The sequence below is a fragment of the Halichoerus grypus genome, chromosome 7, assembly GCF_964656455.1.
Source record: "Halichoerus grypus chromosome 7, mHalGry1.hap1.1, whole genome shotgun sequence".
In the NCBI taxonomy this organism is placed as follows: Eukaryota; Metazoa; Chordata; class Mammalia; order Carnivora; family Phocidae; genus Halichoerus; species Halichoerus grypus.
The window spans coordinates 133,208,520-133,232,833 of NC_135718.1; the positions used below are offsets into that span (position 1 = coordinate 133,208,520).

The 24,314-nt window shown below is 34.9% G+C and overlaps 1 long non-coding RNA gene across 2 annotated transcripts in view; it reads right to left on the minus strand.

Annotated features, from left to right (window-relative positions):
• Nucleotides 1–569: 569 nt before the first annotated feature.
• Nucleotides 570–24,314, minus strand: part of LOC118530783 (uncharacterized) — a 122,347-nt gene continuing 98,602 nt past the window's right edge. The window contains exons 3-4 of one of the 2 annotated variants that reach the window (XR_013449509.1): nt 6,553–6,619; nt 570–1,606 (exon numbers count right to left, since the gene is read on the minus strand). This is a non-coding gene — a long non-coding RNA (uncharacterized LOC118530783). Of the gene's footprint in view, nt 1,607–6,403; nt 6,620–24,314 lie in introns of both variants that reach the window. The other variant, XR_004914802.2, reaches the window with a different exon arrangement.

Genomic DNA, 24,314 nt, shown 5'->3' on the forward strand with positions numbered 1-24,314 from the left:
CCCCGTATTGGGCTCCCCCCTCAGCGGGGAGTCTGCTTCTCCCTCTGCCCCTTCCCCCTCCTCGTGCTCTCTCTCTCTCTCAAATAAATAAAATCTTTAAAAAAATATGACATTCGAAATACTTAACCCAGTGTTTATTATCTATTAGGAATAATATTTTGTCTTAAATTGATACATTAAATTATTTTCAAATTCAAATTTTTTCTAAATTAAATATTAACACTACCAGAAAAATACATTTATGTGGTATATACAACATCACAATTTTGGGGATAGTAATTATTAAATTGTATCATATTTATATGTAATACAAATTTAGATGGATATTCACTAGGGGAAAATTAAATACTAAATATTATATGGATACGTTGTAGCTTTATGAATTATAAGTAATCAATGTCATAGCATCCCAAAAGGCTTTCATTTTTTAAAACACTTAATTCTTAAAATGTAAATCTAATCATTTTCTTATATGTATGCCAGGCTTCTGAAAGAATCTTAAAACATTCACAATAGAAGGGAACTTGGAGATTACCTCTTTCCCCACCCCCCCAACATTTAGCAGGTAACTGTTTTTAGAGAGAAAATAGAAGATTGTTTCTTTTTTTATATGTATAATTTAAGATTTTGGATCACTTTTTTGATAAAAAAGTGCAGAGATTCTCATTTCTTCTTAGGATTTCCATCTCTCTGCTTACATTACCATCAGTTCTTGCATGCTGTCTATTTTATCCATTAGACTCCTGTAGATATTAATAACAGTTGTTTTAAAGTTTTGGTCTGATAATTCCAACATCCCTGCCATGTCTGGTTCTGATGCTTGTTCTGTCCCTTCATATTGTGTTTTTGCCTTTTGGTACCTCTTGTCATTTTCCCTTGATAGCAGACCATCATGTAAAAGGAACCGCTGAAGATAGGTCCTTAAGTAATGTAGTGGTGAGGTATGGGGAGAAGGGAAGCTTTCAGTAGTCCTATGATTAAATTTCAGGCTTTTAGTGAATCTCTATCTCCAGATTGTGAATTTCACAAGTGTTTCTCGGTTTTATTTTTCTGTTCCGTTAGGTGGGAGGGGATGTCTAGAGCCGACTAGAATTGGGCATTTTCCTTCTCCCGTGTGAAAGGCTTCAGTGGGCTGCAGTTGGGTACCTCCCTTTCCTGAAGTCAATTAGGCTCTGATAATCCTCAGGCCCGCTAGGCTCTGGATAACTAGATCCCCCTGGAGGCAGGCCTTTTTAAGAACAAAGCGGTTTGACATATTTCCAAAACGGTCGCCTTTCCCTCCTCCTGCTGGTAATCTTGAGGGGACTTGCCCTGGAGATTTACTGTGAGAACCAAGTGGATCTCCTGTACATAAATCTCACAGATTAGCAAGGCCTCCAATGACCGGGTCGCTGGAGGTTTTTTAACTCAGAGAGAGCTGTCCACACTGAGCCTCCGAACTTCCTCAGTTACAGCACGGGTTTTCCTGGTTTGGGTTCCCGAGGTGCTTGCTGCTCCCGGGTCTCTGCTCTGGTAAGCCAGCTCCCTGCATTCTTCTGTCGGTCTCTCCAGTCTTGGACGCTGCCCCTTGTTTGTTCTGTGTCCTCACCGCTCTTACGTATGGATCCTAGAAAAAATTGACTTTTTTCAGTCTGTTCATTGGACATTTTACTTGTTAGTTATGGAGTGGTGACTTACTACCTCCTTACATGTAGGACCGGAAACCTAAAGTCCCAAGATGACCTTGTTTTATACTTTTGTTTTGTAGATAAGATCGCATTTTCTGTATGAAAAAAGGAGATTCTACTCCCCCCCGCCCCCACTTGGTTTTTAAATTGAGAATCAAAGTGTTAAGTATGTAGATTATAAGTATTCTTCTAGGCATATTTTTAAAGCAAAATTATCATCTTAAAACTAAAAAAAATATAAAAATGGTGCAGTATGAGAGAATATAAAATCATTTCCCCACCTGAAACAACCACTTTTGAAAGACTATCCAAAGATTGGTTTAAGCCTCAAATCAATATTGTGTATTTTATTTTTTTAAGATATGACACGAATGGTTTATAGATATAAATATTTGACATTTTTTAGTAGTAATTCATGGTCTTAACTATAAGTTGAGTCATGAAAGTTATTTTCCAAAGATACATACATCCAAATGTTTCCATTTATAGATCACAAATTAATATTTAAAATAATGAATGTTGTTTTGTCCAGCTCTCATTTGGAGATGCTTTTACTTTATTTGCACTAAATACTGTGATTTATTACACATTTGTTAAATTTAGAGAAAGAGTGACACCTGCAATTTTATTCTTAATTCTACCATTGCTGTGGCCATCTAGTTTCTTTGTTTTCCATCAGTAAAAGAGGTAGAGATATAAATTTAAAACAAGGTAATCAAATATGCTGTATGGCTGTTCCCTCATATTGTGTTATATCCTTTTCAAGCCCTTTATCCCATCATTTCCAAAGTAATAGAACATGTTTAGGCAGGGGGGTAGAGAAAATATTCATTGATGCAAATTCAGTGTTCCTATAAATGAGAACAACTCAGTATTACTTCATGCAGGGTATATAACGTGTGATATAGTATATAGATAATGCATGGACTCATAATTGCTAGGAACTGTTATGCTCTGCACAATGCTAAAGTAAGAATTTAATGATTTTCAATTTGATTTGCTCATATATTTTTGATTAATTACTTTTTTAAAAACTTTGAGATAATTGTCAATTTATAGATAATTGTAAAAAATAATACAGAGATCCTATGTACTCTATTCCGTTTCCTGGAATGAATTCAGAATCCCCAAAACTATAAAACAATATCACAACCAAGATATTGACATTGATCTGGTAAAAATACAGAACATTTCCATCACCACAAGGATCCTTCATATTGCCTTTTCGTATTTTCCAACTTCTTACCTGACCTCCATCCCCTCCTTAAACCCTGCCAACCACTAGTATGTTTGTTTCTATAATTTTGTCATTTCAAAATGCTATTTAAGGAATAATACAGGATGTGACTTTTGGGGATTGAATTTCTTACTCAGCAAAATTCTCTGGAGTTTCATCTAGGTTGTTGTATATGATCATAGTTTGTACCTTTTAGTGCTTAGTGCGTAGCAGTACTCCATTGCTGTGGGACAGGATTTTTCATTTTTTATTTTTTTATAATTCTCTTTTTTTAATTTATATAAATAATCTCTTTCAAGGCTTGGTTCCCAATTCCTTTCTGTAGATAATTAAGTCTTATTAACTTCCTCTCACTATAAACACTTCAATATCATATTCCCTAGGCAACTAATGGTATTTGTACAATATATTCTATTTTCATCAGTAAATAAATGTTTTTGCTATTATTCCCTTGTTATTTTATGTATTTCAGTAACTACATTTAAACTTCTTTTTACTCTTGACACTAATCTTTTGTTGGACATGCAGTTTGTACGTATTTTTTTTTACAGAGTGTTGTTTTCCTTTCCATTCTCTTATCCTGTCCTTTCACAGAACAAATGTTTGGTAGTACAATATATCAGTTTTTCTTTTTATAGATTATACTCTTGGTGTCAAGTTTAATAACTCTATGTCTACCCCTATGTCCCAAAGGTACTACTATGTATTTTTTTCTAAAATGAGATAAAATAAACCAATGTCACACTTGGACATGGTGTATAAGAAGGGAAATACAGTTATGGAAATTTTAAAAATAAATAAATTTAGGGTGCCTGGGTGGCTCAGTTGGTTAAGCGACTGCCTTCGGCTCAGGTCATGATCCTGGAGTCCCAGGATCGAGTCCCGCGCCGGGCTCCCTGCTCAGCAGGGAGTCTGCTTCTCCCTCTGACCCTCCCCCCTCTCATGCTCTCTCTCTCTATCTCATTCTCTCTCTCAAATAAATAAATAAAATCTTAAAAAAATAAAAAATATATTTATCTATTTAAATCCTACACCAAACAAGGCCACACGAGGAACACACCATAATTCACTTTTCAATTGTTGGATAAGGTTATAATCATGGGTCTGAGCTTCCTCTCAGACAAAGCCAGGAGCAAAACAATCAGTTAATATGGATGTTTTTTGTCTATAATATCTATGGTATTTATTAATATTTACTATATGATCAGCAATTTAAAAATCTTTTCTCTTAAAATGTGAAAATTTGAGATTATTTTTACTTGAGGTACAATATAATTTACAAATGTGTGTGTGTGTGTTTATATCTCCATCCATATTTCCAGTTTAATGAATACACACACCCCCACACACACACATATATATACATATAATATATACATATGTGTTTATCATTTTCTGATTAATTCTCCTGGAGTAGAAGTAAAGAAAGATTATGATATTATTCAGCAGTACCTAATGGGTATGCGGAAACCATGAATAAACTTTTTTGTAGCTTTCCATATATAATAATTGAGTTATATAATGGTCATAATAACTTGAACACAAAAAACTGCTATCTAAGTTTATTTACCCACAATGATATCATGTACAAGGGAAAAATATATTAGAAGATGATCACTTTAAGTTGTTCTCAGGTTTTTTTGTTTTGTTTTTTTGGCCTGTAATAAATAGTCTCTGACTATTCTGGTCTTCTCAGATTTTCCTCAGGGTATCACTCTTTGTCGAGTCCTTGTATTTTGCTCCAATTATAAAATTCCTAGGAGTGTCTCTCTGAACTGCCATGAACTATTCCTAAAGGCAGTCAACCAATGATCAGAGGAGGACCACCTACTGCTAAGCAGTACATCAAAAGATAGCACAGCTAAAGCAATTTATTTTCTTACTATTGTATTTGCCACCCCACAGAGGGAAGTGTGATACTTGTTGCTACTTGCTTTCTCTTCATTTGTAGAGATATTACAGCATAACTAAAATTATCTCAGATACAGTCCCTCAAAGAATGAGACTCTCTGAAAAACACCTCAAGTACACACTGTTTGAGAATTTGACATTAAATCTTCTGTGGAACTGCATACAAATAGATCATAAGATTTTTTTCCTCCATTAGTATGGAAAATATCCAGGGAGAATCAGATGAGTTTGGCTTTTTTATTATACAAATGCCAAAAAAACATACTTTTTGTATTTTATATGATATATAGTAACCACTTTTCTCAGTGATTCAAATTTTGTTATAAATTTTAATTGTGTGAATCAACTAATGTTTAATTAACAGTTATGGAATGAAGTTGAAGGGTATATATAATTTTTTGTTGTGATTATTTACATTTTACCATTTCTGTTGATTTGTGATTTTTTGAAAGAAAATATTTTGGGGGAAATAGACATGTCCATAATCAGATAGGTGAACTTGTCAGTGACAGAGCCATGATTAGAAATTATTTGTCCTGAATTTTGTCTGAGAATCTATTTTGTGTACTGTACACTTTTTGTTTCTGTCCTTAAATAATGCAATTATTTGTGCCTGCCACAGAACTTCTCAGTATCATAAACAAAGAACTACAACAAAAAAAGGTGTTGAAAAAATATTGCTTGAGTAATGATTAGCTTGAATTATTCTAAACAATTCACTTTAGATGTCATTTCCCTCCTGATTCTTCTTTTTTTTTTTTAAGATTTTATTTATTTGAGAGAGTGAGTGTGACAGAGAGCACAAGGAGGAGGATGGGCAGAGGGAGAAGCAGACTCCCCGCTGAGACTCTTTGCTGAGCAGGAAGCCCCCCATGGGGCTCAATTCCTGGACTCCAGGATCATGACCTGAGCTGAAGGCAGACACTCAACCAGCTGAGACACCAGGTGCCCCCCGCCCCCTGATTATTTCTAATTTACTATTTGTTCTATTCCACTATCTAAGAAACACCTTGAGTATAAGTTATTGTTACTAAGAGCAGGGGATTGATAATTATCATAGGTTTATTAGATTTATTATACAAATACCCAGTGAGAGTATATAAATATGCTATATCATTAGCTGCAATAAAAATTTAATAAATATCTAGATAACACCATTATACTTCTCCTCCAAATCATGTAAGATAATTATAAGCCAATAATAAGATAGAAATCTTTAATAATTTTACCTCAATTTTAGTGATGATTTATCCATATTCAAACATTCCATTACTCAAAAACAAACAAAAAAAACACCAAGCAAACAAAAAACATTCCACTACTCCAAATTCTTACTTATACATTTAATTTCATAATATTATTATTTACTTTTTAAGGTAGGAACCGGTATGTACTCTATTTTAAATATTTAAGGAGATACAGGAGATGGCTGTTTTAGTCATTTTTCTGCTATAGTCGCAGAAATCACCAATAGCTCAGTGGATTACAACTGCAAATTTTTTCTTTGCCCATATTACGTAAGAGATATGGGTCAACTACAACTCTTCTTCCGGTCTCTCTTGGTTTCTCTGGGCTTGGCGGGACTCACCTGTGTATGTCTTCTTTTGTGGAACTCAGTTTAAAGGAGTAGTGACCATGGGGGTCATATTTTTATGATGAAAGGTAGGAGTATGAAATTTAACAGAAGTACATTAAAGCCTTTTGCTCAGATAAAACAAATGTCACATCCTTTTATACCTCATTAATTAAAGCATGTCAAATGTCCCAGAGTTCCAATTCAATGGTTTGGGAAGGTGTATTATGCCTGCAAAGAAGAATGACAAAGAATAAGAGGAAAGCAAGTAATTGTGAACATATAACACAAATTACTATGATTATCCTCCAGTCCTGATTTTGCCTACATATTTTTGTGTCTTCAAACTATGGTCCTGATAATTGCAGGTTGTATGACTGTTAACATTTTATCCCTGGTGTCATGAAGGAATATTCCCTCTCAGATGAAAAATTTTTGATCAGTTAATATTTGGTTGTTTTACTTCATGTTAAGGCATATCAATAGTTCAGAATCCTAGTTCCCAGGTTGATAAGGATAAGCAGGAAGATAAAAGGGATTACCTATTCAGAAGTAAGAAATTATATAAGGGACTTCATATAAAATCATAATCACCATGTATTCTTTAATAAGCTCAAGTTTTTCCAACATTAACTAAGTCCTATATTTCCTCTTTAAAAACAAATGACAACCTATTTAAGCTACAATTATGTTTTCTTACAATATTACTAAATTTGCCAAAATGCATGTCTGACATTAATATAGTTAATAAACAAACAAACAAACAAACAAACCCTGTAACTCAGACAATACCTCCAGCAAAGATGACATGAATTCCCATAATGGTGGGTGATTCCAGGAGGTAGTACCTAAGTATAAAACTGGACAAATTATCAGGCCCCTGGATGGCTCAGTCAGTTAAGCATCTGCCTTCAGCTCAGGTCATGATCCCAGGATCCTGGGATCAAGTCCCGCATAGGGCTCTCTGCTCAGCTGGGAGCCTGCTTCTCCCTCTCCTCCCCGCTGGTGCTCTCTCTCACTATCTCAAATTATCAAGAACAGCTATTACATGACACTAGAAAATGACCAAGATAGACAACATCTTGAGAGGTGTTTATTTCCTCATGAGGAGCTACTGCTTCCAATAACAATGATTGTGTTTGAGGGCTTACAGTTTTAGCCTATTCCCAAACTTCTAGGAGTGGATGTCTTGATCCAGAGTAGGTAACAGAGAAGAGAAATCTTTAATGGAGAGATTCGGGAAGTGAGAGATCTATAGAAAGACTGAGGTTAAAAATGGCAGCCGCAGGGGCAGCAGCAACAGGGACAGCCCTTCTCACGGTCTTCCATGACAGCTAAATTAGAAACGTGGGCGAGGGACCCCAGAGGATGCTAATGAAAACTGAAAAACTGGGGAGTTTGCAGATTTGATGTACTTTTTTAATGCGTTTCTCAAGCAACACATTATGCAGCATGAAGTGGAAATTCGTGAGACTTAAGTACAACTCCTTAATGGATTTTGGGTGACTTCTAAACTATGCAGATATAGGAGAGAAGACTAGGGAGCCACAGAAACAAAATCTGAGAAGCGATATCAATGGCTGTAGATTGCAATAAGGACAGAACAATTGCCTAGTGAGATAAATACTAATAACCCTCAGAAGAACAAATTACAGTCGAAGCCAAACAACAATTTATTTGTAATGCCAGGTTTAACTAAAAAAAATAGGCATGCACAGACACAGGAATTGAAAACCATACTCAGGAATAAAAGCAGTGAGCAGAGACTGCTTCTGAGTGGGATCAGACTGTTGATTTAGTGGAGAAGAATCCTCAAGGAAAATATTATTTAGCTTTCCAAAGAAGGAGAGGAAATTATTCTATTATCAAGTCAACAAATAGAGAAAGTTAACATAAAATGGAAACTATGAGAAACAACCAAATGGAAATTCTAGAGATGAAAAGCATGATGATGGAAATGAAAATTTCACCAGGTAAAATCAACAGGATATCTGAGATTGCAGAAGAAAGCCACAGTGCACTTTTCCATCGATCAGGTATCCAACCTGGAGAACAAAGGAATAAAGATGGAAAGAAAATGAACAAAATCTCACAAATCTGTTAAAACATATCAAGTATTCCAACACTTGTGAAATTGTAGTGGCAAAAGAGAGGAGAAAAAGACACAGAAACATTGCTCAAAATAATAATGGCTAAAAATTCCCAGATTTGTTTAAAACACTGATTTGAACATCTATATGGTAGGTGTGGTAGGTTGACTAATACTTCCTAAAGATTTTCATGTCCTAATCTCCAGAATCTATGACTTTGTCACCTTATTTGACAAAAGGGACTTTGTGGAAGTGCTTGAATTAATAATTTTTGAGATGTGAAAATTATCCTGCATTACCCAGAAGGGTTGAATATAATCATAAGGGAATTATAAGAGGGAGATACGAAGGCCAGAATAAGAAAAAGGAGACATGAGGGGCGCCTGGGTGGCTCAGTTGTTAAGCGTCTGCCTTCGGCTCAGGTCATGATCCCAGGGCACTGGGATCGAGCCCCGCATCAGGCTCCCTGCTCCGCGGGAAGCCTGCTTCTTCCTCTCCCACTCCCCCTGCTTGTGTTCCCTCTTTCACTGTGTCTCTCTCTGTCAAATAAATAAATAAAATCTTCAAAAAAAAAAAAAAAGAAGTAGATCTGGAGTGAGTCCCTTTGAAAATAGAAGAAAGAACCGGAAGCCCAAGGAATGCAGATGGTCTCTATAAATTGGTAAGCAAGGAAACAGTCTCTCCCCTAGATCCTCCAGAAGGAACACAGCCTCATCAACATCTTGATTTCAGTCCCATAAGACTCATTTCAGACTTATGACTTCAAGAACTATAAGATAATAAATTTGTGTTGTTTTCAGCCACTAGGTTTGTGGTAATTTGTTAAAGCCACTATGGGAAATTATAATACATATATACTTGTATCATAGCAAAATTGGTAAAAGTCAAAACCAAAGAAAAATAGTTAGAATAGCAAGAAAAAACCAACATGGAACAAAGATACTATTAACAGCTGTCTTCAAATTTGAAAAAAATAGAGGCCATACTCAGTGTGACATACTCAGTGTGCTAGATAAAGAGCTCTTGGCAACAAACTCATTCAGGTGACTATGCTCTCTACAAATAGACAGCAGGATCTTTGCTTTTTTAAGGTTCTAATCATGCTCAGTCTCTTTAAGGCTGTTTCCACTGTCCTTGACATTCAGACCTTGGTCCCTAGTTTTATAGAGTGAAACCTTTGGTATTCTCCCTTGTTGCAGTGATTGTTTGATTTATTTCTTGTTACTTAAATGTCCTCATACACACACCCAAAAAAGATAAATATGTGAGGTAGTAGATGTGTTAATTAACAAGATGGAGGGAATCTTTTTCACAGTGTATACCACGATGTATATCATATTACCACAATGTACACTTTAAATATCTTACAATTTTATATGCCAATTTTATACCTAAATAAAGCTGAAATAAAAAAGAAAGAAAGAAAGAAAGAAAAGAAAGAAAGAAAGAAAGAAAGAAAGAAAGAAAGAAAGAAAGAAAGAAAGAAAGAAAGAGAAAAAGAAAGAAAGAAAGAAGGAAAGAAAGAAAGAAGGAAAGAAAGAAAGAAAGAAGGAAAGAAGAAAGAAAGAAAGAAAGAAGAAAGAAAGAAAGAAGAAAGAAAGAAAGGTGTCCCTTATCTTTTCCAAGTTTCCTCTATAGGCAAAATCTGTAGCTTGGACAGGTCATAAATTATGTTGCTTCCAATCCTTTCTACAGGAGTAAACATGGAACACAAGCAAAGATCACCCAAATCTTCCTTGGAATTAATTTATAGACATTGTGAAAGATAATTTCTTTTTTTTAAAGATTTTATTTATTTATTATTTGAGAGAGAGCGAGAGTGCAGGCATGTGCACGCTCGTGCGAGCAGGGAGGAGCAGAGGCAGAGAGAGAGTGAGAAAGAATCTGAAGCAGACCCTGCACTGAGTGGAGCCCAGTGTGGGGCTTGATCTCACAACTGCAAGATCATGACCTGAGCAGAAATGGAGAATCAGACATTTAACCAACTGAGCCACTCAGGTGCCCCAATTTCTATTTTAGGTTAAAAGTTCTGCATGTAGAGGAATGTAAAGCTGATGGCATCTTTTGCTACCATTGGAGAGAATCTATAATCACATCCAATGCAAGAAATGACAAGGACAACCATAAAATAAGGAAGTAGAGCTCTAATGAAATTACTTGAGCTCCTAGATCTAGCCATACCTGAACAGACATTCTCATCACATTCTGTTACATAGATATATATTCTATTATTGACAAAACTACCTTCAATTGTAATAACATGCATGATGCCCAAGTCCTTAATAATATAGAAATTGGATTTCAGAATGGGCCACCATAAATGGCAAACCATAAAGTCAAGAACAGACTGCATCAAAGTGGGCAGAAGACAATGAGAATTCCCTTACTCTTGTATGTTAAATTGGTACTCTGTTCATTCTACTACAACATAGCCCTCATTTTAAAATGTTACAGGTTTTGTTCTCAGACTGGGTTAGGGAAACAAAACTAATTTACTCTTTATCCACTGTGGAAAGGCATGTCTGTTGATAACATAAAGGGAAAAAAAGTCCACATTCAAAATATGATTAGATAACTATTATCATTGAAGTTACTAGTTCTGAATTATTTGAAATTAATTCAGTGTAGCTAGTAAGATTTTTAAAAATTATTGACAAAGAAGATTGGTAAACAGGAATCTACAATTTCTCCCTCTCTGAATACAACCCAGTTCTTATTACTGGGGGTGGAGTGGGGGTGGAAGGCTCACTCTTAATACCATAGAGCTGAAGTAAAGTCTTCCTGTATACTCCTTTTAGAAAACATGGGGCAGGGACATGGCAGAAAGTACTCACTCAGAGAGAATTATAAAGAGTGGATAGATTATTGGTGAAGGCACTCACTTTACTTCATAGTTGGAAGACCTTGGTATTTTATTCTAGCACAATGTGGTATATGCTATGAAGTCTTGATCACTCTCTGTTCCTTTTTTTTTTTTTTTTTTTTATGATGAAAACGTTTATATTTTGAATTAGCCAGCTAGGCTCAGTTTAGATGGTCCCAATTTTGTTGGTAACACCCAAAACATCATTTTCAGGAGCTAGTGGAGCATATACCCTCCTCAAGCCATCAGACTGATCAGGGTGTTGACTTTGGCCACATCAATGTCATAGAGTTTCTTCACAGCTTGCTGGAATTAGTGCTTGTTGGTGTTGACATCCACAGTGTGTGGACAACAGAGTGTGCTGTCTTCTATCTTCTTCAGAGTGACTCAGTGGTGAGAAAGAACTTGACAATGGCATTGTGGTCAAGCTTGTTTTTCCTGGGGCGTGCTCATCCTAGGATATTTGGTGGGTTGCCTTCAAAGTAGTAGTGTCTTGGGCTTCTAGAAGGTGGATGATGTGTGAATCTTCTTTTCCTCCCTCCCCCTTCTCCTGACCTTCCCCCTCCTACTCCTCCTCCTTCTTCTTCTCCCCCTTTCCTCTCCTCCTCTCTTTCTTTTTCTTCTTCCTCTCCTTCTTCCTCTTCTTCTTCCTCTTCTTCTTCCTCTCCTTCTTCCTCTCCTTCTTCTTCTTCCTCTTCCTCCTCTTCTTCTTCTTCTTCTTCTTCTTCTTCTTCTTCTTCTTCCTCCTCCTCCTCTTCCCCTTCCCCTTTCTTTCTTCTCCTCCTTCTCCTTCTTCCCCTCCTTTTCCTTCTTCTTCTGGCTCTAAATGCTTACTTTATTGGTCTTCAAAGTCTTTGCTTTGGCTTCAGCTTCAGGAGGGCCAGGAGCTTCCTTTTTCACATTTAGTACCATCTTTGTGAAAAGCTTGCCCTTTTTCCCTTAAATGGAGATGTCTGTTATGACTGTCCTGTAATTCTTTTTTGTGTTGTATGTATTGGAATTGTTAAACATAACACTTAGTCTAAAGACTGTGGAAAGTCTAAATTGGCATTATGATGACACTAACGAAGAAATAAATGTCATCTGGAAAATATGAACTCAGAGAAAAATAGATAATTATCTCTAGAGATAATAACTGGACTTCACTTTAGATTGTCTTGGGAAAAAGAACACATTTTCAGTTTAATGTGGCATTTTCACTTACATAAAACAACAAACTATTTTAAATAAGATCTTTTGAGATATAAAAGCAAGATCCATCACCACGATTATAATTTATAAAGAATATCTTTGTAAACTACTCTTTGGCTAGGATTTACATTTGGTTGTAAGTTAAAGATAATCCAATTAAGAGTGACTTAAATATACTGGCATTTATGTGACTCGTGCCATTAGAAGTCTCCAAGTGGGTGAATAGGCAGATTAGGACTGGTGCTTCAGTTAAGATTTGTCACTAATAGTCTAGGTGTCCACTAGAATTCTGCAAAATGCTCATTCTCAAAGCATAAAGAGGCCCCCAGCTTCTCCAGGTTTTGCATGTATATTCCAAGAAAAAAAAATAAAATGAGATTGCCAAAATCCTAAGGAGTTTGCACCAAAAATATACTATTTAAGATATTTTCTTCTAAGTTACTTACACTTACATACTTACTTAATTCCCTCCTAGTTACTTACACTTACATAATTTGGCCAGAACTGTGCCACAAGATCACCTCTAGTTGCAAGTAGGATCTGGAAAGATATTGATAAGTACAAAAATTACAACTCAGAAATACAATGCTTTTTTCAGGAAGAAGGAAGTGGAGAATTACAACTTAATAGAACACTAATTAAACTGCCATAACTGCCTATTCAGAAAATAAAATCATAGAGTTCCAATTAATGACAAATTATTCTTTTAAATGATCATTCTTTACTATAATGTGAAAAACTTCTAAATTATTGATAATCATTGCAAAATTCTTCTCTGATGAATTTATACCTTGGCAGATTACTTGCTTAAGGATGCTGCTTCTCCTCACTTGGGAACTAGAACTTTACAACTATTAATGTGACTACTGTGAGGGCTGTAGTGTTTTTATGTTGACCCACCTATCTGAGTACAGTGGGTTGTTCCATATGTGTGTTGGGGGAGGAAGACTTTTATTAAAATGAGCTGCTTAATTACCCCATTCTGGATAGCACAGTGGGGTGGTCCAGAGTTGTGCATCTGAATCAAGCAGGAACATTTTTGAGTTTTTCATAATAAAGTTGATAAAGCAAGTCAGTCTCTCTCTGATGATAAAAGCCTAATGCATACAGTTAATATATGTCCAGATAAGAGAGAACCAAGTTGATATATAATGAGAGCCAAGAATAAGCCATTTGTTTCTGAGACTTAGCTGTAAAATCTGATCTGATTGCTCTGAGTTATTTAAACATTCTTTGTCTTATTATGTAACATTAAATTCTCTCTCTCTCTCTCTCTTTTTTTTTTTTTGGCTTAGCTTATTTATTTGACTTTCTTTAATTTTGATCAGTAGATCAAGCAGAAGGACATATATCTTAGTTAATATTGACTTACAATTTATACTATTTTCTCAGATAAAGAAAGTAACCAAGCATCATCTTTATCTGATATACATATAAGCTAGTAAAATATTGAATGTGATTTGGCACTAGGTATATGCATACTGTGTTAGAAAACCAAATAATATAGTGGTTATGAGCTATATCAGTTGAGATAAGCTATGTTATACCACAATAATCAATAATACAAATTCTTAGTTACTTAAAGCTATGAATATTTTTATCCTATGGGTTCATCTCAGGCTGGCACTAATTCTGCTCCACACTGTCTTCATGTTGGGATCAGGCTGACTGAATGGCCTTTATCTTCACTAGTTTCATGGAAAGGGGAAGATGAATGACTATCTTGGTCTAGCTCTTAAAACATTTCATTAGAAGTGGCACATGTCATTTTTACCAAATCCATTAACCAAGGCAAGTTTTAGGACTACTCCTGAATTCAAAAGGGTGGTGGGGAATCAATGAATATTTTAAACAATAATAGAATATTTGATAGGAACAGAGATTCTGGAGGCTGCCTAGGTTCATAATCTTGAGTCTATAATTTAACAACAATGTTACTTTAGGCAGGTTAAATAATCTCTCTGTGCAATCACAATGTTCATTGAAAAGGTATACATAATTGTTGTACAATTTCATAGAATTGATGTGAGGGTTCAACACCATAATGACTAGGGCATGCATAGCACATTACCTGGCTCAAAGACATTAGCTTTTTAAAAATGAAACATCAAGCAATATTGGATTCAAATTTTGATTCAAAACATTAAATCTTGACTTAGATAAAAATAACAAATGTGCCCTTGTTTTAATCTTCTCTTAATGAAATCACTACCCAAAGATTGTATGTTAATACATACAATCTGTCAATAGCAAATTTTAGCCCGGGGCTTTCATTGTCCATTCTTTGTTCTCTCAGTAGTCTCCAATCTTTTTGCTTATTTTTGTAAGAGATACTTTGATTAAAATTAAGACTCATCAGCTGCTCTTGAGATATAAAACTGAACCTCCTATCCTTTACAGAATGTAAATAATAAAAACACAAGCTGTTACTATGGAGGCAATCAAACTAAATATTAAACAATTGTAGTGATTCATTTTAGTAATTGTATAGTGTGCTATATGGAAGTGCGTAGAAGGGTGTTACTACTTGGGAGCTCACCTTCATTTTATCCTCTGAAAAATACATTTTTTCATAATTAAAACTTGTTCAAGTTAATTTATCTTATTCTTATATAAATAGAGAATACTGTAAATTCGTTTTGTATTTATCACTCCAAGAGTCAAACATTTTCTTATTTATTGGATTTATCAGTTTCCTATAGCATAGTTCAGCCACCACACTACAGAAAACTAAACCAAACTAAGAGGAACTTCACAGCATAATATCTCTCAAGCCAAAAACAAACTACCTTTTGCTCTTGTTTCTTACTGCCTTTTAAGATCTTACTGACTGGGTTAATCTCTCTGCTTTGGCTTCTTTACTCCTACTGCGTCTGGAACAAAAAGGATAATATCTTCTCCTGTTTTGTCAGAAGAGATAGCTTCATACTTTTCCACTGATTACTTGTTCAGAGTGACCTGTCCAAAGATGGTTGCTTTTCCCTGACTCTCAATATGCAAAAATTCTTGTAAGAGGGCAATTGTTTACATTTCATGCCAAACAACCATGATATTGATATTATTATTCTCTCCAAATCATAAATGAAAAAGACATTTTTTTAGGTATCACACTTTTTTGAATATAAAGCAGGAATTCACACTGACCATGTGCTATAATTCTGTTTTGTAGATTTATAAATATTTAGGAATTTGTATGTATATCTATAAATTAATATGAGGTAACACTGATCTTTAAAATTTGTTTTTACAAATTTATTAGAAAATACTGCTTATGGTCATAGTTAAGAGAATAAGATCTTTTATTTAAGATCAAATAACAGGGATGCCTGGGTGGCTCAGTCGGTTAAGCATCTGACTCTTGATTTTCCCTCAGTTCAGGGTCATGAGATTGAGCCCCGTGTCCGGCTCTGCATGGCTCTGTGTCAGGTACTGCACTGAGCATGGAGCCCGCCTAATATTCTATGTCTCCCTTTTTCTCTCTCTGCCCCTTCTCCACCACTCATGCACGCTCTCTCTCGCTCTCTCTCTCAAAAAAAAAAAAAAGGCTAAATAATAAGTTCATTTGTAAGAGATACAAAGTTTATGCTTTTATTTTATATCATGGTTAGTGTAGGTGTCCCAGTGTATCTCTGCAAAGTATATGTAGTAAAACTAGCTAGAAAATCAAATAAAACTGTAATTCAACAAAAACACATGCTAGTAATTCATTTATATTAGGACAAATATCATCATGAAGTTCTCCTTTCATACTTCATGAGAATTAGAAATTGAGTTGTCCAATTTAAATATTTATTTAATTTTATTTTTCTGCTATTGCTGTATATTACAACTTGTGTGGACAGGCATATGTACACAAAGTGGACTAGAATTATACTGAGAATGTCATTTGTTTGTTTTTCAAATCAGATGAGAGGACCCGCGACTTTCTTAATTCTGTTTATGGATGTCTTAGATAACAGGATTTAACTTTTGTGGGGCCTGAAGCTAGGACATTCAGCAGGATGGCATTAGAATTGAAGAGAGACTAGCTAGGAGAATTGATTGAAAGGTAGTTTAGAAAAAATGGAAAAGGAAGGTAAATAGCAGCTATCTAAATAAAAAAAAAAATTTAAAGATAACATTTGACTTGTCAATCAAGTCTATGTGAATAATAAATTTTTAAAAGTGTGGAAATGACAATCAAACACTATTTAGAGTGTCTCCTTAAGAATTCAATGCAAGAAAATAAAAGGCTTTAGTTGTTTCTGGTTTAAAGGGATTTAATGCAGACTACATAAACTTAGAAAATTGTTAGAAAATATGACGAATAAAGAGAGGAAGCCTACAGTAGACTTCTACCTTCAAATCTATGCAGTTAGTTGCTATCCAGATGTAGCAAGAGACTGGCGTTGGCTGTAACTAAAATAATATTTAAATAAGAACTTGAAGGTTGCATTTGGTTAAGCAAAAGTCCACAGATAGATATTCAAGATAGACATTCAAGACTTTCAAGAAAGGCCTGGATTCAGGTATGTCATTTTTATGGGGTAAATTGAGAGTTGGAAAGAAGGTTTTATTTTAGGGAATAGTAAAAGATTGGTTAAAAAGAGTGGATTCACTTTCAGAGAGTGTTAATTGATGAGTTGAGTAGTTTGAACTGGGTCTTTTTTTTAACAGAGATATTGGTACTATTTAAGCAGGTAAATGACAGGATGCAATATTCATGTTAGAATGGATTTGTTGGAGAGGAGGCTAAAGAAGAAAATAAATTAGGAAACAGTTACTTTTGTGTACATATCAAGGTGTTACAGTGAACATGGAAAGGAAATAGCGGGTCAGTATTCTATGTAGTTCAGAATATTGCATGAAGGAAGGGTGCAGTCAAGATATATTGCAAAGTGTATCTCACAAAAGCGTGAGGTTTATGGGAGTGCTTGGTTTATACTGAAAACTGAGAAATTCCTTACTTAAGATACGGAAACTTGGTAGAAGATAAGGTACTTACAAGGAAGATAACTGTAGGTTGATTGTATCAACTGAGCAGTGATGAAAATTATCCAGATGAAGAAGTCTTATAAGAGGAATACAGTATGAGGATGGTATTTGTCTGAAAGACTGAGGTTTAAAAATTAAACTCAAGTCATTGTTATTTTTTGTTATCATTTTTAAAAAACAAAACAATAAAAATCTTAAGCCCTTATAAGCAATGAAATTATATGAATGAAACTAGTATTCATTACCTTGCAAGTATCTAGAACATGGTTTGTTATCAACAAATGTGTATTTCTGAAATTAAAAATTATTGGTAATTAGGTAATAATATATGCAGAAATTAGAACATGTTTTAAATATCAACTAATCCATGGTACATTTTGCATAAACCTATTTTGAAGCATTCAAATAAAGACATTACTATTTTTTGGAAGAAACCCTTCCATTTTTAGATAATAGGGCTAGCATATTTACCTTTTTCAGTAAAAGATATGTTTATTTTTACAAATTCATATTTTTAAATCACCTTTGCCTCAACTAGGAAACTAAGTCTCTTATTAATGTCGTAAGCTGTTTAGTTTTGTTTGATTAATTTTTAAAAGTAGTTTATGCAGTAATCTTGCATTTATATTATGTGGATAATAATATCTATCTTTAATAAATAACCTATTTTCAAAAGCATAAAGTACAATGACTGGCATCCAATATTTGCCCAACTATTAATTAAATCTTACAATCATTAGTTATTTGCCTGACTCTTTTCTCACAAGTAAGAATAGGAGATATGTCAAAAACCAGAAAAAATACATAAAATCTCCAAATTTATTTGGTAAGGCTTAAATGAAAAGTAAATGAATTTTATATGCAAAACTGGAATAGAAAAGAAGGATACTTATTTTTAAGGAACAGTAGCACATAACCTACTTGATTTCATCTAATTGGTTAGAATACGCCCACGTGGTGAAAAGAGAGGCTGGAAAATGGAGCGCTTTAGTTAGGCAGATCACTGGAATGATATAAAATTCTAATCTATTATTGAGAACAGGAACATTAATATTACATACAACTACCAGTCTCTCCCTTCCATTAAACAGTTAAAAATTATTTTTTTCTAGATAACATCAAAAGCAAATTGAATATAATTTTCTAGGCCTGAGGTAAACGTAATTTGAGTTTTTAAGATTTTATTTGATTGTGGTAAGAGCACCTACCATGAAATCTATCCTCCTAACAAATTTTTAAGTGTACAATATATTATTGTTGACTATAGGTACAATGTTGTATACCAAATCTCTAGAGCTTATTTAAAGTTTCTAATAGCAACAATAGAGTAGACCTGCAGACAAAAGATTACCAAGTTTTAAATTAGAAGACAAAAGTCATAGGCTCAAACTTAAGGAAAATGGAAGATAATTTCTTCCATAATATTTCTCTAACTTGGTGATTTTAATGTTATTTCTAGTGGCATTAAGCATGTCCTTAAGGTTATATTATGTTAACTCGTTTACTGCTCTATGATTATTTTCTTTCTAAAGCAATTTTTAAAACAATCAATGAAAACTTAATTTTTCTATTGACTGAAGAAGTCTCAAAGCCTTAGATAGGTAATAGGGAGCTTGGGTGTACAAGATGGAAATAATTTCTCATTCATCTAGATTGTATGAGTGCCTAGGAGTGTCTATCTCATGAATTTTATGCCCATTAAATCTGAACTGAAGAGAAGATAATTGAAAAATGTAGTCCCATCAAACTCAAACACACATGCATGTGTGCGTGTGCGTGTGCACACACACACACACATACTTTCATTGTTTTGAGAAAAGTGGAGAATAGAAAAGTGATGAGTGTGAGGAAGGGTAGAAAGGACAGTCATAGTAATGATAATATCTTTTTGTGTACATATAAAAATTGTATATATCTAAGCTATACAACTTTGAAGTTTTCATATATGTACACATTGTGAAAAGATCACCACAATCAGGTTAAATAACATATCCATCATCTCTACATTTAATGTGTGTGTGTGTGTGTGTATGCATGTGTGTTGAAAAGATTTATTTTAAGATCTATCCTCTTACCAAATTTCAAGTATACAATTCAGTGTTGTTAACTATGGTTACTATGCTGTACTTACCTCTCCAGAACTCATTTATCTTTCATGATTGAAACTTTATACCCTTTGAGCATCTCATTTCCCTTCTCCCCTCCATTGGCAACCGTCATTCTACTCTCTGCTTCTGTGAGTCTATTTTAGATTCCACATGTGAGTTCAAACAGAATTTGTCTTTCTGTGTCTGGCTTATTTCACTCAGCATAATGCCCTCTAGTTACATTCTATTATATGTATATGCCATATTTTTTATCCATTTGTTCACTGATGGCCATTTAGGTGTTTCCATATCTTGGCCATTGTGAATAATGTTGCAATGAACATAGGCGTGCAAATACCTCTTCGTGATCCACTTTTCATTTCCTTTTGATACATAGTAGTGGGTTTGCTGAATCATATGGTGGTTCTATTTTTAACTTAGTGGTGTTAAAATCTGAAACTTGTGAGGACATCAGGTATCCTACCTTGCTGGGTCACCATACACACCCCCTCCACACACAAACACACACACTGCTCAAGAGCCAACATTTGTAATAGGCCATAATTAGAATGGGCTTCCTTACTACACTGTCTGTTCATTCTCAGTATCTAACACTTGGTAGTCTAGGGGACATCTAGATGCTGTGATCATTTTTTGCTTTGCTTTCTAACTGCTATGGACCTTGTACTTATATTGAAAAATGAAATGATTGTCTTATAAATTTTGCTTCTGTTTCTTAGTGTATAAACATAAAGCTAAATCTTTAAATAAAACATAAAACAGCACTTTGAATGGTACAATGTTTAGGAGCACTTGAATTCAGGGGAAATAATTTCCTCTTCATTTTTTTCTCATAGAATGAAAAACATGAAATCTTCCACATTGACGAGTTCAATTAAAATTTGTGATATTGTTCTTCCAACTTCAGAGCCATAACATGTTTCAAAAACAAAGCATCCATGAATCAAAACAATTTTAACAGATATTAATTCATCAGCTTTTTAAAATTCACCAACTTTTAATCAATAATTTCTCATATGGATTGATAAATGCAAAAACAATAGATTAAAACTAAGTAATGTGGAGTATAAATCAGGTGGCATTCAGAGTGGGACTACCAAATCTATTTCACTTGAACAAAATAGCAAAAATTGAACACTATGCCTGGAAGAACACATAACAGGAATGTTCTGTTGAAAGCATCTTCTCAAACTTGGGAAACTATAGATATTATAATAGTCAGTGTCCTGGAAGGAAAGATAAGGCACACTCAAATTGGTTAATTTGAGGAGAGATTATTAAGGGATTATTTACAAAGGTTTGGGAAGAGTATAAAGGAACCATAAAGAATAGTTTGGCACCCCAGATTCAGTAACAGCAAAGGGGTTTCTACTCAGGTCTTAAAGTTGAAGGAAGGGATATATAGAGACAGAGGGGTGGGGACGAGGTGGGGGGGGCGAGAGAGAGAGAGAAAGGGAGAGATGTATGGACATTTTTTTTTTTTTAAGATTTTAATTAATTTATTTGACAGAGAGAAAGAGACAGCGAGAGAGGGAACACAAGCAGGGGGAGTGAGAGAGGGAGAAGCAGGCTTCCCGCGGACCAGGGAGCGCGATGTGGGGCTCGATCCCAGGACCCTGGGATCATGACCAGAGCTGAAGGCTGACGCTTAACGACTGAGCCACCCAGGCACCCCAGAGATGTATGGACATTTAATCACGTTGATGAACATTTAGGTTGTTTCATGTCTGTGGTTATACTGAACATGCTTCTGAACATTCTTTCAGGTCTTTTTATGAATATACTCATTTATTCTACTGCACCTGACACAAAAAATATAATTAACTTATCTTGGGATATATGTATGTTTAGATACTGCCAAATTGTTTTCTAAAACGTCTTTACCAATTTATACCTCCAACAGTAATGTTTGCAAGTTCCAGATGTTCAAAAACTTTAGTGGCAGTTGGTACTGTCTTTTTAAATTTGGATATTCTGGTTGGTATACAAAGACATTTTACCGCATTTAGTTTGCATTTACTGATAATTAATGAGTTAGAGCACATTTTCATGTGTTTATTGACCATTTGTATATCCTCTTTTCTGAAGTGGTTGTTTATGCTTAAATGTTTAATTTTTTATCCCTTTCCCCACCCCCCTTTTTTTTAGATTGTTAGTATATCAATTAAGATTCTCCAGAGGAACGTTGTGCCTGCCTACGTGCGTGCACAGGCACACACACACACACACACACATTTAGGAGATATATGTTAAGGAGTTGACTCATATGATTGTGGGGACTGGCAAGTCCGAAATCTGTAGGGCAGTGTAGTAGCCTCTAAATTTAGGCAGGATTTCTGTGTTACAATCTTGAAGCAGAATTTTTCTCTAGGAAGTTTTCATTTATGCCTTTAAGACCTTCAACTAATCTGATGAGACCCGACCATATGATGAAAGCTAATTAACTTAAAATTAACTGATTACATGTTCCCCACTGTTATTCAGGGAGGTCCCATAAAGTAGCTATCCACTTTTGGGTGCTATCTCAGTGTCACACAGAAGCATCTATAAACCAATTGACTGTAAAGATCTCCCCATGTAACCACAGGTGCAGGGTAGGAAACAGGGAGCCGAGAGTAAGAGTTGGGACTAAGGCTGTTTTGGGCTACTTCCTGCAATACCTGGCTGGTGCCTTCACTGTCTGCTTAAACCTGATCCTGTGTAAACCACTTCCATTGGCTGATGGAGCGCTACTGTGCATGCTGAACCTTTGCCTTCAGGGGTCAAATAATACTAGTTCCTGTTGGGCGGCTCAGGTTGTATGATAACTTGGTGGCCCATGGTTAAGCATTCTGAATTGCTACTACAAAATCTGTATTAGATAGGGTTAGAGAAACTTGTTTCTCCAGAGAAATTGGCTCACATGACTATGAAGGCTGATAATCTGAAACTTGTAGGGCATATTGGCAGATTGGAAACTCAGGCAGAAGTTGATGTTGTAGTGTCAGAGCAGAATTTCTTCTCAGAGAAATTTTTTTTCCCCCCTTAAATCCTTCAACTGATTAGATGAGGCCCACCTAAATTATTGAAAGTAATCTTTACTTAAACTGATTATAGAAGTTAACCATACGTACAAAATACTTTTGCAGCAAAACTTAGATTTGTGCTTGTTTAAATAATTGGGTACCTAGCCAGGTTGATATCTAAACCTTACCATTGTAGTCAGGCATTATGTTTTTGATGTATATGGGTATCCTTTATAAATTTATATAGCAGTCTTTTATTTCCTGATTAATGCTTTGCAACTATGTTCTATCAATGTCAAACTCATTATTTTTTTGTTTTACATATAGTACGCTTTATGACCTATTTTAAAATATTTTCCTATGCAAAGCTCATTATATTTTCCAATGCCTTCATAAGCAAACTTTATTTTTTAATCATTCACATTTGAGTCTGTGACTCATGTCAAACATTTATTGTAACATCATTCCTTCCTCATTGAATTTAGTGGCTCCTGGTCATAAATCAGGTTACTGTATATATGTCAATCATTCCTGATTTTCTTTTCTATGGGTCTATTTTTCTATACTTAGGCCGACACTGCACTGTTTATTATAGATAACTCATAAGGAATATATCTCTGTGAACTTAAAATATGTATGTAACCAAGTACATAATCTAATTTTGGGATTTTTTTTTGCCCTGAGATCACTCCTCATACTAATTTCTGTGTCGGGCAGTAACCCCCTGAGGTGTAGATGGCAGAATCAAATTGGGGAATTCATAGAGTATTTGGTTTTGTACACATTGTTGGCAGAGTATAGGGAAACCTCAAGAGCAAATGTGGTATTCTGGGACTATTAACAGTAGGACTTTTTTTTTTTTTTTTTTTTTTTTACCATCTTTAGGCCTGAAGGAGCAAAAGTAGGAAACAATTATTGGAACACAGAGCAAAAGAAAGTTCCGTAAGAAGGTTGCTTAACAGAAGCCACGATATGATGTAGTCAGCACATGGTGACATTGCAGATAAGAAGCAGGGAAATAATTCAAACTCACTCTCCTTTCTCATCTCCTGCAGGTTCCTTTCACTGAATAAACATAACAAGGAACACAGAAGACATGTATTTACACAGTCCCTAGTGGGCTGCTCTGTGGAGCCAGAACAGGTTTATAGAAGGGTACAGAGGGGACCTGATGGGAAAAATGGGAGTTATCCAGCACAAAAATGATGTAAGAGGTCTGCAATAATTTATCCTCAACCCCAAAATAAGAATAATGTTAGTCCAGGGAAGCATCACACATTTGACCTAAGTTTAAACTTCCTCTAAGTTTTAGTTTAAAAACTTGGTAATTCCAGTACATAACGGATCAGGAAGAGGAAGGATTTTAGTATGGCTTATGCTAATTAGTTCAAAGAAAGCAGAATGACTTCATTTATTGAGTCCCACCACTAAAGCCTTAGTCCATGCTCTCCTTATTTCCTGTAAGTAATATGCACACAAGAATTAAAGTGAAACAGAACTTAGCACTAAATAAGACAAGAATGGAAGAATGTAGAATATCTGGCTGATCAAAGCAGGCATATAATAATGGAGAACTTATAATCATTAATGGCAAGACTGCTTCAGTCCCCACTTCCAGGGGAAAAAACTAGCACAGTCTAAAGATGTCTTTATTTAAGAAATTGACCTACTTTCCCAGGTGTGTTTACTGTCAAG